Consider the following 16,595-nt stretch of genomic DNA (forward strand, 5'->3'; position numbering starts at 1 on the left):
TAGTGCTGCTTCCCCACGCACCTACCAAGTCAGGTACCAGCACCAGTTCTTGCCATGCATTCTTGCACTTTATCTGTGTAGACCTGTCCTTGATTTTTTTTCTTATTTGTTGCTGTAAGTCTCGGAATGTTAGAACACAAAATCCAAGAACTTCCCCACTGCCCATCATAGTTTATGTCAAACACTGACTCACACACAGTGAGCGCTGAACAAATATGCACTGAATGAATGGATGGTCTTGACTCACCCCTTGCAGAGCCAAATTGACTTGGAGGGGGCCCCCCATCTCAGAGTGCTTAGGAACCTCTTTCTCATCTTCAAGAGCAAGTCAAGACTTCATCTCTCTACATTTCCTTTTAATGTTACACTGCTGTAACACTAAAGATTTTGAAAAACATGAAAAGGCAACCCCATAATACCATCATCAAAGCAAAGCACTTCTGTTCACACATAAAGTATTTCCTTTCAGTTTTTATTCATAAGCAGATACATACAGTTTTCACAAAATTACAGCCAAAGAATGTTCACCATTTTACTGGGTTGCTTTTTATACTTACTATTATACACATTTTCTAGGCTACTGAGTATTTTTATAATATTAATGATAGCTACCATTTCAGAGTTTATTTCCCAGGCGCTATTCAAAGCCTGGTATTACCTTGTTTTATCTGCATAGTAAGTTAAAGGTAGGTATATTATGTCCATTTTGTAGATTTCCCTTCCAGACAAGGCCCTTACACACGCACACTGTAGTTCTCAACCAATTTCAGTAGGAAATTCTTTTTAAGAATGACTGGCTACAACTTATATCCATCAATGGAAAGTGTCAATCAACAATGATGCATCTCATCTGTAGAGATTATACCTCTTTTAAAAATAATTACTCACAAATACAGACAATAGGTTTAAAGCTTCTAACCCAAGTAGAAAACAAAGATGTAAAAATAAAAATACATAAGAGGAAAATAAGAAGTATCCCATTAAGACTTACTTCAAAAAGTCATGTACAGCTAAGGAAGACCACATGTTGTTTAATTCCATTCACACAAATCCACAATGGTAGCAACTTTATTGGTGGTTGCCAGAAGTGGGGGTGCAGTGGGGGGAGAGAAATGAAGAGTGGCGGGGTTTCTTTTCAGAGTGATGAAAATGTTCTGGAAGTGGACACTGGGGAGGAGTGTGTAATTTGTGAACACCCCTAAAAAGCACTGAATTGTCCACTTGACAATAGTGGGGCTTCTTGCTATAGGAGTTCTATTACAATAGAGAACATATTTAAGAAGTAACTGAATAAAGAACTGGTATAATATACACATAAATAATTTAAAAATCAAGGAAAAGGATAAAGGATGCACAGAACACAGCTTATGGTGGAGGAAGGAACTGGAGGCAATGACCAAAAAGAATTTCTTCCTCTCTAGTTCTACATTTTCTCCATGGCTTTAACTGACACTACATTAAAAATATACACACACAGGTGTTGCCAGCTCTCCGATAATCACACTGAAGAGGAAGGGTAAAGAATATTGTTCTTTTTGTAAATTGTAAAGAAATTTGTTCATGGACAGCCAAGTACAAATCTAACACTGGTGTATTTTCCTACTTTCATCTCACCCAAAAATATACAATGAAATGCTCAAAATCCATTGAGAGAGAGGGTGGACAAAGCAGAGGCTTCCTGTGTCAATTATCTATGATCATCTACTTAGAAAAACAGACATAATCTAGAGACAAACTATTAGAATAAGAAAGAGAGCTCAGCAGTGTTAATATATGATTAGCCTACAAAGATCAATCTTACTACTCAATATTGGTAATAACCAGCTAGAAAATATAGTAAGAGAATGAACAGAAATAGAAGATATTTAAGGAATTAAGTTGAGCAGTAAAACAAAATACCTCTCTAAAAAAATAACTGTAAAATCTAATGAAGGACAAGGATGATCAGAACACATGGAATTTCAAGTTTTTTACATGTAAAATTTGCCATCACTAATCTGTAAATCCCTAAATTTCAACTTCAACATTTGAGAAATAGTATTTGCTTTAAAATTCACATGGAAGAAAGATGCATAGGCCCACGTATAGCTCAGTCAACTTTAAAATAGAAAGTTGAAAAAGCTGGCAAGCAGATGCTAAAAACACACTATAAAGCCATAATAATAAAATAAACCAGTGGAGCAGAATAAATATCTTAGAAATCCTTATGTGTATATGAAAACCTCATACGACAAAGTGCAAGTAAAAAAGGGTTGTTTAAAAGAAGGTGTTGAGAAAATTTGTTCTCTACATGGGGAAAAAAAAATCAAACTATAAAAACATTCTAACACTATACAGGGGCACCTGGGTGGCTCAGTGGGTTAAGCCTCTGCCTTCGGCTCCGTCGTGATCCCAGAGTCCTGGGATCGAGCCCCACACCGGGCTCTCTGCTTAGTGGGGAGCCTGCTTCCTCCTCTCTCTGCCTACTTGTGATCTCTGTCTGTCAAATAAATAAACAGAATCTTAAAAAAAAATTCTAACACTATATAAATAGGGAGACTGAATAGGCTTGAGATAGAAAAGCAACAGAACTATGGTGTTAACTGAAAATAAAACTTCTTGAGCTTCATAAACAAAACAAATAAACTAAAAACATACAGGGAGCCCGGCTGGCTCGTGGGTGGAGCATATAACCCTCCACCCTGGGGTCATGAGTTTGAGCCCCATGCTGTGTGTAGAGATAACTTAAGTAAACTTACGTTTAAAAAAAAAAAAAAGTACCGACTAGTCGGGGAAGGGGGGGAAAGATGATTGATTTGGTTGCTGCACCACCCGGGGTGGGCCGAGAGCACGGAAATCGGCATCACTCCACAATTGGACTAAAGTCCACAGATTAACTGTAAGAACAAGTAAAACCGCAAACTGCTCAAGACTTCAGCCTCACTACTAGATCAACAACAGTGACTCCCCAAAAAAGCTCTTATGGAAAATGACAGAAACGCAGGAAAACTGGGGAGGCCTTGACTGGCTTCCACTGTGAACATCACACAGATGTTCTCAATAGCACAAAGCTCTCTCCACACTGTGTCCTTGAAAATGACTCCAGCTGGGGGAAGGTGGGAGGAAGGGAGAACCTCTGATTGCCTAGGTTTCAGCCTATGGGTCAACCAAAGGTCATGTCCTCTTGATGACCTCCTCCAATAGGGGGTAGTTGCCTAACACTGTATTAAAAGCACTTCCAGAAAGAAAAAGTCCATACTAACTGTGACAAAACAGTAAGAAGAATGACTACAGAAAAGAGCGTTAAAGGTTTATAGGACCCAAGGTGGCAACCTCAGAAAGGAACAACATCTGAAGGGAGAAGAAACATTTTAGAGTCTATGTTGGTAAGGAAAAAGGAAGCATGTGTAGGAAATTTGGTATCCTACAAGACCAAAACACATTTTTTTATCTTTATTTTATTTTATTTTATTTTTAAGAGAGAGATCACAAGTAGGCAGAGAAGCAGGCAGAGAGAGGGGGGAAGCAGACTCCCTATTGTGCAGAGAGCCCAATGCGGAGCTCAATCCCAGCACCCTGAGATCACGACCTGAGCTGAAGGCAGAGGCTTAACCCACTGAGCCACCCAGACGCCTCCAAAACACATTTTTAAATCAGAGAATGCCTGGCAGTTTTCTTGCTATGACAGATAGACAGATAGACAGATTACTGATAGATACACATTACAGACACTGCATCTCACTTCACAGTCATGAAAGTTCCTGAAATAAACACTTTCAGTCTTCCCAAACCTGATCCTGATGTTTTAAAGCAAAACAGACTCCAATACAGTCTACATGGATAGTCTACATCTATACAAACTTGGAAGTATAAACCTGAAACCTAAAATTGAAACATTTAAACTGGTGAAGATTCTCCCACACCACCCCAAAGTAACAGCAAAGCAGAAGAAACTACATAGCACAATACTCCAAACCAAATCCAGTATTTTCAACCAAGCAGAAGGAACTATAAACATACCTGAATCAGATTATTAAAAATCTAAGGAACCAGAATGGACATAAAACAGGAAGAAAAAAAGTAAAAGTGGATGAAATGAAATAGAAGAAAAAGAAAAAAGTCACCTCAGGAACCAAAAATTAACTTGCAATTTGCCCTACTAAGTTTAGAACCAAATGAACATTTAATAAGTAGAAGGGATAAGCTTTGCGCAGTGGCAGTATCGTAGCCAATGAGGTTTATCCGAGGCGCGATTATTGCTAATAAGTAGAAGGGATATAGGAAGCCAACTAAGATAATAAATATAAGAAAAAACATAAGAAAAGGTCAAAAAGAAAGTTGTTTAAATGGAAAATGAACCAAGGCCATCTAGTTACACAGAAAAACAAAACAATGCAGGGGCACGTGGCTAGCTCACTCAGTAAAGCCAGCAAGTCTTGATTTTGGAATTGTGATTTGGAGCCCCAAGTTTGGTGTCCAGATTACTTAAAAATAAAATCTTTAAAAAATAACAATGGGGGCGCCTGAGTGTCTCAGTCATTTAAGCATCTGACTCTTGATTTCAACTCAGGTCATGATCTCAGGGTTACAGTATCAAGCTGGACATTGAACTTCCAGCTCAACCGGAAGTCTCCTTAAGGGTCTCTCCCTCTGCCCCACACCCGCAACTACTTGCACACATACTCTCTCTCTTTTAAAAAATTAATTAATTAATTAATTAATTAATTTTAAAGAACACAATACAATAGAACCAATATTCTAAAATATAACCGTGAAAGGTTCAGGAAATGACAGAAAATCTAAGTCCACATACGGAACAGGCCCACGAGGTACCTGGGGAAATTAGTCCAGAATAATCAACTCTCAGATATACCCTAACAAAACTATTAGACTTGAGAGATGAAGAAAAAACCTGTAGCCTCCGCTCAGGCAAAAGGAACTAAAAATTTTAAAAGAGCAAGAAAACTCACCTGGGATCACTCTTCCCAAGAGCAAAATACAAACCAATGCAGGAAGCAAAAGCAACATTTGCAAGAACTCAAGGGGCAGACATGCAAAACAAGGAGTTTATATCCAGCTAAGCCGTTCAATAAAAAGGCCATAAATACACTATAACTTAAAAAACATTTTTTCACATGCAAGAACTTGGGGAATATGGATTCATGAGTCCTTGAAGAATCTGCTAAGAGATGAATTTCATCCAACCAAGTTATGACTAAAGAACTTTAGGCAAAAGGAGTGACAGGAAAGATTTAATACATCTAATTTTAGATTTAAGGCTAAGTCAAAAATGGAGAGAAGAGCAGAATAATATAAAATGCCATATAGTCCAACAAAGGAAATACGAGGTGAAGAAAAAGTGAAAGAGAGAAGTAGAAAAGAGAATGAATTCACTGAGGTTACACAGAAGTACTTCTCAAACTTCTTGTCCTCTGAAATCCTTTGCACTTCTCAAATTTTTAAGAACTTCAGAAGGTTTCTGCTTATTAAATTTTTTTAATTTAAGTTCAATTAGCCAAGGTATAGTACATTATTAGTTTTTGATATAATGTTCAATGACTCATTAGTTGAATATAATTAATACAGATAGCAATATTTTCCATATTAGCAGTTAAACCTGCAAAGTTATTTATTTACTTAAAAATAAAAATAATAAACCTGTCACATGGTAATAGTAACAGTTTTATGAAAAAGAATACTGTTCCCCTGAAATACAGTGAGAACAGTGGCGTCATCTACATATTTTTGCAAATCCCTTTATGGTCTGGCTTAATATAAGATGGCTGGGTTTCCATAATGCTTCACACATTTCATTAGCCATCAGGGTGATAACATTATCGAGTATCATATAGCCTCTGGAGCGTTCATGTGAATTCTTGAGAAAAAGTGAGCAAGAAAGCAAATGATGTCTTAGTGTTATTAAGAAAACGGTTGGACTCACAGACGTCCTGAAAGGATTTCTGAGACCTCAGGAGATAACAGTTTGAGAACCTTCATTGTGCACAGGAAAGGAAAGAGAGGGAGGATACAGTAGAAACTGACAAATTAGGGACACCTGACTGGCTCAGTAGGTAGAACATGACTCTTCATCTTGGAATTGTGATTTCCAGCCCCACACTGGGTGCAGTGTTTACTTAAACATTAAAATATCAGGGTGCCTTGGTGGCTCAGTTCGTTAAGCCTCTGCCTTTGGCTCAGGTCATGATCTCAGGGTCCTGGGATTGAGCCCTGCATCGGGCTCTCTGCTCAGCAGTGAGCCTGCTTCCCCTTCTCTCTGCCTGCCTCTCTGCCTGCTTGCGATCTCTCTCTCTCTGTCAAATAAATAAATAAAATCTTTAAAAAAAAATTAAAATATCAAAAAAAAAAAGAAAGAAAGCAAACAACTGACAAATTAGATAATGAAGGTTAAGGAAACAGTGCAGAAGGGCATTTAAAAAGGTGTAAGTACAGAGGTTATCACTGAAATACATAATCTCTCTCTCTGCCTGCCTCTTTATCTAATTGTGATCTCTGTCTGTCACATAAATAAATAAAATTTAAAAAATAAATAAATAAAATAAAAAAGAAAAATATTTCCAAAATGACTCACAAAGAAATATCAAATCTATGATGTACACAAGAGTTATGCCTGAAAACCAGCGACTTGGAAGGACTAAACGCAAAGAGATGGATATGGACACTATAGGAAAAGGAAATCAGTAAGAAAACAGTGTCTGCAATGCTGATCGCAAGTAGAATGCAAGCCAAAAACAAATTAAGGAAACAACAAGACCACTATTAATACTACAAGCTGCAATTCAAAACAGAGATAAAACATTTAGAAATATCTATATACCAAATAACACCACAACCATCTTTATAAAGCAGGAACTACAGGAGAAGCAAATACAAATACATAAAGGAAACAGCTAGTGTACTTGAGCAACTTATTCTTGTTATAACATAGATGAAGGGGACAAAAAATTAATAGGGCTATAGAAGACCTACATAACATTCTCAGTAAAACAGATCTTAGAGGATCGTGGGTGGCTCCGCAATTAAGTGTCTGCCTTCAGCTCAGGTCACAACCCCAGGGTTCTGGGCTCAAGTTCTGCATCAGGCTCTTTGCTCAGCAAGGAACCAGCTTCTCCCTCCCCATCGCTTGTCCTCTCTCAAGCGCTCTCCCTCTCTCTCAGTAAAAAAAATCTTAAAAAAACAAAAAACAAAAAACAGATCTTACAGAAACATGTCAAACATTAAACCCCTCAAATAGAAAATACATTCTCTTCTCAAGCCCTACTGGAACATTTACAAAATGGACCAAATACTAGGTCACAAAGAAAGCATCAGTCACACAGAAGAAATAGTATAAACTCTAATTACAATTTCTTCTTAAAATTAAGAAAACTCTTGCACCTGGGAATTAAAAATTTTCTATTAACTCTTAAGTGAGAAAGCAAACACAGGATGCCTGGGTGGCTCAGTTAGTTGAGCATCTGCCTTCAGCTCAGGTCACGATCCCAGGGTTCTGGGATCTGAGTCCTACATCAGGCTCTCTGCTCAGCGGGGAGCCTGCTTCTCCCTCTGCCTGCTGCTCCCCTTGCTTGTCCTCTTGCTCTCTAACAAATAAAAAAAAATTTTTTTAAGATTTTATTTATATGATAGGAATCACAAGTAGACAGAGAGGCAGGCGGGGGGCGGGAGGTGGGGAAGCAGGCTCCCTGCTGAGCAGAGAGCCCGATGGAGGGCTTGATCCCAGGACTCTGGGATCATGACTGGAGCCAAAGGCAGAGGCTTTAACTCACTGAGCCACCCAGACACCCCACAAATAAATAAAATCTTTAAAAAAAAAAAAAAAAAAGCAAACACAACCCCAAATTCCAAATTCTCTAAAATGTAATGATAATGGGAATGCCTGGGTGGCTCAGTCAGTTAAGCGCCTGCCTTCAGCTCAGGTCATGATCCCAGTGTCCTGGGATCAAGTCCTGCATTGCGCTCCTTACTCAGCAGGGAGCTTGCTTCTCCCTCTGCCTGCTGCTGTTCCTGCTTGTACTCTCATGCTCATTCTTGCTCGCTCGCTCTCTCTGGCAAATAAATAAATAAAATCTTTTTTAAAAAATGTAATGATAATGGAAATACTGCCTATCAGGATCTATGGAATATATTCAAGTAATAATCAGAAAAAAAGTAATTGACATATATTTTTAACAATAAAAACAAACACAGAAACTAAGTTGCAAACTAAAATTACATTTTTTAAACTTCAGGGGGACCAAGTCATAGCAAGGGAAGCCCAAAAAACTAAGAGTTACTTCCAGAAAATGTTTTTTAAAAGAACAACCAAGTTCACTAAAATGAAGCATATAAAAACAAAATAATAGTTAAAAGTGAAAACTAATATAGCAGAGAAGATAAACACATGAAATTTAATTAATCAAAATTCTGGTTCTTTGAAGAGTATTAAGGAAGTGGGCATATTACTAGTTAGCCTAATCAAGAAAAAAAAAGAAAAGAAAGCACAAATACATAAATAATAAGAAATGGCCACTGAGATAAAAGAAAACTAAAATCATGAGACCACTTCACTTACCTCTAGGCAAATAAATTTAAAAACCCATATCAAATGAATAATTGTTTTGTTCTAAGATTTTATTTATTTCTTTGAGAGAAAATGAGAGAGATCACAGAGGGAAAGGGAGAAGCAGACTCACCACTGACTGAGAGGAGAGCCCAATGCGGGACTTGATCCCAGGACTCTGGGATCAAGACCTGAGCCCAAGGCAGCTGTTTGAGTGACTGAGCCACCCAGGTACCCCTCAAATGAATAACTGTTAAAGAAATACAGTTTACCAAAATCCTTTAAGTACAGTTATTTCTTAGTTAAAAAAATAAAGAAATGTACCAAGTTTATATACCCCACAAAAGAGCACCAGGCTCAGAAAGTTTCACAATGAAATTTTACCAAACTATCAATAACCAGACAACCCTTACGTAATAAAACTTGTCCCTAAGCATAGAACATAAAGGACAACTTTTGAAATCATTTTATGAAGAAAATATAATGTTGATAGCCAAATATGGCATAGTCCAATTTTTTTAAAGATTTATCTATTTGAGAGAAAGCACATGTGCACAAGCAGGGGGAGGAACAGGCAGAGGGAGAGGATGAAGCAGACTCCCTGATGAGCAGGGAGCCCAGAGCAGGGCCCCATCCTGGGACCCCCGGAACACCACCTGAGCTGAAGGCAGATGGTTAACAGACTAAGCCACCCAGGTGCCCCAACATAATCCAAATTTTTTAAAATAAAATTACCAACTAATATAATTTGTGATTATTGATTCAAAAATATTCAGTATTTATTAGCAAACAGAATCAGTCCCCACACTGTGAAAATAATATGCAGTAACAAGGCAGGATTCGTTCTAGGCACTCAAAGTACACGCAATATGGGAATTCTATTAGCAGAAAATATCATAAATTTAAGGAGAAAAATCATGTTATTATCCTCATAAATGATGAAAACTTATTTATTTATATTTATTTATTTGACAGAGAGAGAGAGATCACAAGTAGGCAGAGAGGTAGGCAGGGCAGGGGAGAAGCAGGCTCCCTGCTGAGCAGAGAGCCTGATGCAGGGCTTGGTGCCAGGACCTGAGATCATGACCTGAGCCGAAGGCAGAGGCTTAACCCACTGAGCCACCCAGGCGCTCCTTTGAAGAAAACTTTTTAAAAATTCAACACACATTTCCAATAAACACACATACACCATGATTCCAAAACTACATCTTCCTCAGTGTAAAAACACCACAGATACGTGTGAGATGTGTTCCTCCAAGATGGCCTTAATGATCACTATACCCATGAATTCACCTCTGCGTATAGACCTCTCCCCATTCTGAGTAGTGCTCATCTGTGGACCCAGTACACAAACCACAGAAATGATGTGGCATGGCATTCAAGGCTAAGTTATAAAAAACAACTGCAGTGTCCACCTGTTTTCTCAGATCATTTGTCTGGTGAAAGCCAGGTTCCAGGTTTTGAGGATACCCTAACAGCCCCACGGAGAGGACCACACGGTGAAAAACTGTGGCCATCGACTTGCCAGCCTCTTGAGCGAGCCATCTTAGAACCAACACCTTAGTCTCAGTTATCCACAGCCCCAACCACCATCCTGGTGACCCCTTCATGAAACTCCCAAAACTCCCAAAAGCCAGAATCGTAGTCCACTCCTGAACTGTGACCCACAGAAAATGTGTGAGCTAATAAATGGTTATTATCGTGTTCAGACACCAAGTATAGAGGTTATTTGTTACACAGCAAGAGATAACTAGTACAACCTGTATAAGACAACCTTAAAACCACCACTGAAAGACGCAAAATCAGATGTGAACAAATGGAAAGGTAATCCGCGTTCTTGGACAGGACAGCTCAGCATCATAAAAAGAGGACTTCTCCCTACTCTAATTTATAAACTTAAAGCAATTACAATAAAAAATACCAATAAGGTCTTTATGAAGCTAGGTAAGTCACAACAAAAGTTCCTAAGGAAAAACAAATAGGCATGAATAGCTAGCTAGTGCACAGCTATGAAAAGGGACTCGTCCTATCAGATATTAAAACAGTCTATAAAGGGGGGGGGGGCACACCTGGTGGTTTAGTCAGTTAAGCATCTGCCTTCCCTTCAGATCCTGATCCCAGGATCCTGGGATCAAGCCCTGCGTCGGGCTCCTTGCTCAACATGGAGCCTGCTTCTCCCTCTCCTCCCTACTTTTACTCTCTGTCTCTCTCTCTCAAATAAATAAAAATTTTTTAAAAAGTCTATATAGGTTCCATCATTAAAACAGTGTAACAGTACCAGCACATGAACAAGCAGGCAGACTGGTGCAGAAGCATAGAGCAGAAGCCCACAGAAACACCCAAGCACCTTTGGAAATGTTACGTATGATAAACGTGGCTCTCAAACCCCTGGGCAAAGGTGAACATTATTTTCTTTCATTGTCAACCGGAAGGTCTTTTGGAAAAGATGCAAGTAAATGCATTCTTCACATCATATGTAAAAAACTCCATACGGATTCAGAGATATAAAATATAAAGTAAGATTTACTTATGCAGATATACAGGTAAAAAATTCAACCATACGAGTCCTATAAGACAACACAGCTGAATTTATCTATAACAGGAATATAAGAAAACTTTCTAATGAAGACTTAAAATCCAGTTGAAAAACTTCTTAAAAGATAAATGTGACTATATAAAAACCAAAATTTTTTTTTTCATGGAAAAAGCCACATGACAAATGACAGCTGGGGAAGAATATTTGCATCACAATAGATCACAAATAAAAAGGTATTATCCTTAATATACTTGAAAAACTCATAAAGGGGGAAAAATGACCAAAACCTCAATAGAATGATGAATTAAAGGCACAAACAAGTAATAAAAAAAAATGGTCCTTAGTCACATTAAACTGTCTTGATTTTACTTGTAATGAGAAAAAAGCAAATAAAATTACACTGCGATACCATTTCTCTTCTCTGGGGTTGGCAAAAACTTTAAAAGCTTGGCACCACATTGTGCTGGCAAGGCTGTGGGGCACTCTCTCTCACTGCTGGTGGGAAGGTGGATGATAGAGCCCTTGCAGTGGGGAATTCAGCAATCTCTAACAAAATTACATATGTGTTTCCTTTTCATTTAAATTCCTTGGAATTTACCCTGAAGATACACCTCTAGCAGTAAGAAAATACAAGTGCATTAGGTTCCCCAATGGAACATTATTTGTAAATGCAAACTGCTGGTAATGACCTAAATCTCTCTGCATAGGGGACTGGTAAAAATCAATTATGATGCATACTCACAATGGGGTGCTTTATAATAAAGAATAAAATAGAAGATCTCTGTGAGTTAGTATGAAGTTGAGTTCAGCACATATTGATGTGACAAATACAAAATGCAGATGTATTTATATTCCCTTATTTTCCCATAGACACAGTGTTGATGTAAAAGTAGCTAGTTAAAAGGAAAAAATGGTCATTAGCAGACTCAGCTTAATTAAGTAACCAATGTTATCACTGTCAGTAATGTTATAAATTGATAACATGTGCCTCCTGATGTGATGTCCTGAGAATACAATATCAGCTTTGAAAAAAAATCATAATCATGAAAAAACATCACACAAACACATACTTTGGAACAATGTACAGAAAAAAAATGGTAAGAGTATGAAAAATAAAGACTCCTGAGAGACAGGAAGGAAGGCAGGCAGGCAGGCAAGCAGCAAGCAGGAAGGTAGGTAGGAAGGAAATGAGAGATGTGACAGATAGAATCCTGGATTAGAGGGAGAAAATAACTATAAAACTCAGAATCAAGACAACTGACAAAATTTGAACTTGCATAGTGGATGAGATAATATTGAATCAATGTTAAATTCCCTGATTCCATGCTTGTACTCTGATTATAGGTTGTTTCTGTTCTTAGAAAACGCACTGAAATAACTAGGAGCAAAGAAATACGTTTGCAATTTATTTGTGAATGGTTCTTTAAAAAACAAAAAGTATGGGCGTCTGTGTGTGGAGGTGGGGAGAAAGACAGAGGTAAGTACATGGAGTTAAATGTTAAAGTTAGTGAGTCTGAATAAGTAATATACTGGAATTCCTGTGTATTAGTTTTACAGCTTTTGTGCAAGTTTGAAGTTCAAAATGGGTTTTTTTTTTTAAAGATTTTATTTTTATTTATTTGACAGAGATCACAAGTAGGTAGAGAGGCAGGCAGAGAGAGGGGAGGGGAAGCAAGCTCCCTGCCAAGCAGAGAGCCCGATGCGGGGCTCGATCCCAGGACCCTGGGATCATGACCTGAGCCAAAGGCAGAGGCTTTAACCCACTGAGCCACCCAGGCGCCCCTCAAAATGGGTTTTTAAACATGTATTTCCACTTAACAAGTCACAACACAGACAACATTCACCAGTGGTTGAAAGTATGAGAAAAGAAATTTGCAATGTCTAAAATCTGCAAGCACATGACTGATTATAAAAGGAATTCCTGCAAAGGAACAACAACAAAACAAAACAAAAACAAAAAAACAGCTATCCCAATAGAATAAAAGACAAAGGTTATGAACAATTTACAGAGGGAGAAACCCCCAAAGCTACCAAATGTATAAAAAACAAGTTCTCAGAATCACTGGTAATTTGAGAAATGCAAATTTTAAAAAACAATTAAGTATCACTTCACTCTATATTATAAACATAAGAAATCTAAGTAAGTCTAAGGATTATGCAGATGTAGGAATCCTTACGCCTTGCTAACAGGTATATATATGGTATTTATACATCATACACATATGTGTAACTATAAACTAGTATAGCCATTCTATATAACAATCTGGCACTTCTTAGTTAATCAAATTAAACATATGTACAGTTAAAGAAAATCTTCACTGGACACTCATTAAAAATGTCAAGGAAGACTTAAAAACTATTGCAATAAGGGAGAGAGACTGAACTCAACTCTTCTGAAATGAAAGGTGGGGGAATTAAATGCTGGGGTGAGCTAATGGAAAACTGCTGGAGAACAAGAAGGTCAGTCCGTGTGACCAAAACATCTAGTCCGATGACCGTCACTTTTCAGAGTTAGGCTCCTCCCCTCCCTGGGATATGGAGACTATATCCTTCCTTGATTACATTTCATAGTTCCTTAAGAAATACATATCTGGGGGTGTAGACATTTATAACACAACTGCAAGCTTTCGGAAGTAAATATACTGAGAAAAGAAAAGTCAGGAACTTATAATCAGGAGGAAACTTCTCTGAAGTTTAGTAAAGCTAAATAGACAACATCCACTGGCAACTTCACTCCTGATAATGGAAACATGGAAAGATGAGAGAGCTAGAAAGGGGGCGGGGGGAGGCAAGTAGATATGTACTAGTATGTCCACTATAGGTTGTACTCAGGATCAAGGAGTTGGAGCATCTGGATAGGTCAAATGTGGTAGGTACACATTATGGAGATGATATGTAATTCCTCACCAAATCCCTTTGGCCTGATTTTTGCATCAGTAGTGGATTTTTACCCTGACAGGTTCCTACCCTACTACGTGTCTATCAACTTTGCAAAGTTAGGCTTTCTCCCAGACAGTGGGAGCTTGGTCCTCTCATACACATTGTACACTGGCTCTTAAGGCTTCTGTCTGCAAGTAACTCATGTCTCAGCCAGCAGCATTCCACTGGCCAAACTAATTCACTTGGTCATGCCCAGTCGCAATGAATGAAAGAAAAATTCAATCCTACCATATGCACAAAAGGTAGAGAGCACGTAATATTTAATGAGCCATACTAACACTAGCATGCTGTCAAAATGCCAAAATTAAAAATGGTTTTGACTATTCACGAGAGTCATAAAGATCCATGGTAAAGAATTCCTGGTGATTTTACGGAGGCATGAATTTGAATCATGCATGTTAATGAGATGAAGATGGTTGGAGAGAGCACCAAAGCAAGTTTCTTCTTGAAGAATGAACCAAGGTGGGGCACCTGTGTGGCTCAGTGGGTTAAAGCCTCTGCCTTCGGCTCAGGTCATGATCCCAGGGTCCTGGGATCGAGACCCGCATCGAGCTCTCTGCTCAGCAGGGAGCCTGCTTCCTCCTCTCTCTCTCTGCCTGCCTCTCTGCCAACTTGTGATCTCTGTCAAATAAATAAATAAATAAATGAGAATGAACCAAGGTAACTGCCCAACATCCACATCATGTCCTATCACACTGCAAATTCCCTGTTCTCTGTTGTTGCAAATACACTCATTCTTATAAAACATTCTTATAAAATAAACTTAAGTTCCACCAGGGGAAATTATCTGCTATAAACTTGAGGACTATCAGAGTTCTTGGGACATTTAGTTTTGAACATCAGGGTCCACTCACCGATTCATCAATAGCATCTATTGATCATGGCAAATGTTCATATCAACCACTGTTCTCAGTCACAGCATCTCTCAATTCGTGACTTTCAGAGTAACTAAGATGTATACCAACTGGAATTCAATGAGTCCAATGTATGAGACACAGTCATACATCAAAGTGGTTTGGGAACTGTGGACTTCTTTACCCCAAGCTGTTAGTGTGACACCGGAAAGGGCAACAGATGTGGAGCAGAGATTTACTAGCTGAATAATCTTGGGCATGACATTGACCCATTCTTAGCCTCAGCATCATTATCAGAAAATGAGGCTATACTCCAGCAGATCATTTCCCTCTTCCTTGCCTCATTTTGTTCCTTGTACTCCTCACTCCTATTACAATTATGCTATGAGAAACTCAAATTAGGAAAGAGAAAAGTTTATTTGTCTCCATTCTGAAGAATCTAAACACTCAGTGTCTTTCTTGAAAGAGACCAGGTCCTAAGGAGTTACTTTGTACCATTCAGCAGGGACCAGACTAGGGGACTCACACCCTGATACCATAAGGGAACCAGAACCCTGATCTCCACAGAAGGAGATCAAAGAAACTAGAAGCCTCTGAATGATCTCTTAGCGTAGACCAAAAGGTGGTTCAGTGAGGAAAGTAAAAACCTCTCATACATCACCTTCTGCATTTTTCATACCTGAATGCCAATCTGGACATTTTCATGAAAAACCAATGGTTACAATAATAACTGTTATCACCATAGGCAGCTGAAATCAATAGGTTTTCAAATCATTATGACCTCAAGGATTAGAGTGTATGTCAGCGTAGAATTCCTCAGAGACCATCTGGGGAGGGGCAGATTTGAAGTCCTTTAATTTGCTGGATCGAGAACCATTACTTACAGTTTTCATGCCCTAGACCCTCTTCCCATCTGTTTTATTGGGGACTCTTTCAGTCTTGAGGAATGAGTTATTCACACAAGCACAGTCATGCCAGTTAGAGAAAATGTTTCCAATTAAAGTAAGCTGGGGGAGTTCTTCTGAGTCACTTGGGGAAGGGTTGTCCAACAGAATTTTCTGGGTTGATGAGCATGATCTGTATCTATGCTGTACTACACAGTATAGAGCCAATAGCCACAGATAGCTGTTGAGCACCTGAAATGGGGTTAAAGTCATTGAGAAATCTACCTTTTGATTTTATATCATCTTAATTTAAATTTGAATTTAAATAGTCACATGAGGCTAGGGGCTACTCTATTGAATAGTGCAGATTAAAGAGAAGGTTTTTGACCCACAGACCTCCCAGTGTCCAAGAACAGCCTTCAGAAGACACACAAGTTGACCTAAAACTGTGTATGAAATGTCAACTATGCAAGACAATACTATTTATCTTCCAGTAATACATAGTTATTCTAGATTAAGTATATAAAAGAAATTAGGATGGGTATCTACAGGGGTGTGGATAAGATGTGAAGGTGAAAATAAAATAACATAAAATAAAATAAAAATAAGAGCATGGATCTGCACAGACTAAAAATGATAATGGAACAAGAACTGAAGAGTATAATAACAACTCTTTGTGCCCAAGATCCAAAAAAGAAAGAAAAAATTGTCTGTACGGGTATTTTTCAAGGTCAGACTTAGCTTTCATCAAATTCTCAAAGAGGTGCAAGATTCCACCAATATGTCAAGAATCTCTGAGGTAGGGGTGAAAAACCTCAGAACAGAGGGATGGAAATAGAATGTGG

General features: G+C 38.4%; 1 pseudogene; it reads left to right on the forward strand.

The window, feature by feature from the left end:
* Positions 1-4,181: 4,181 nt before the first annotated feature.
* On the forward strand, positions 4,182-4,245 carry LOC131832787 (U4 spliceosomal RNA; annotated as a pseudogene).
* Positions 4,246-16,595: the final 12,350 nt, after the last annotated feature.

This window comes from Mustela lutreola, chromosome 5 (assembly GCF_030435805.1).
Source record: "Mustela lutreola isolate mMusLut2 chromosome 5, mMusLut2.pri, whole genome shotgun sequence".
Taxonomy (NCBI): Eukaryota; Metazoa; Chordata; class Mammalia; order Carnivora; family Mustelidae; genus Mustela; species Mustela lutreola.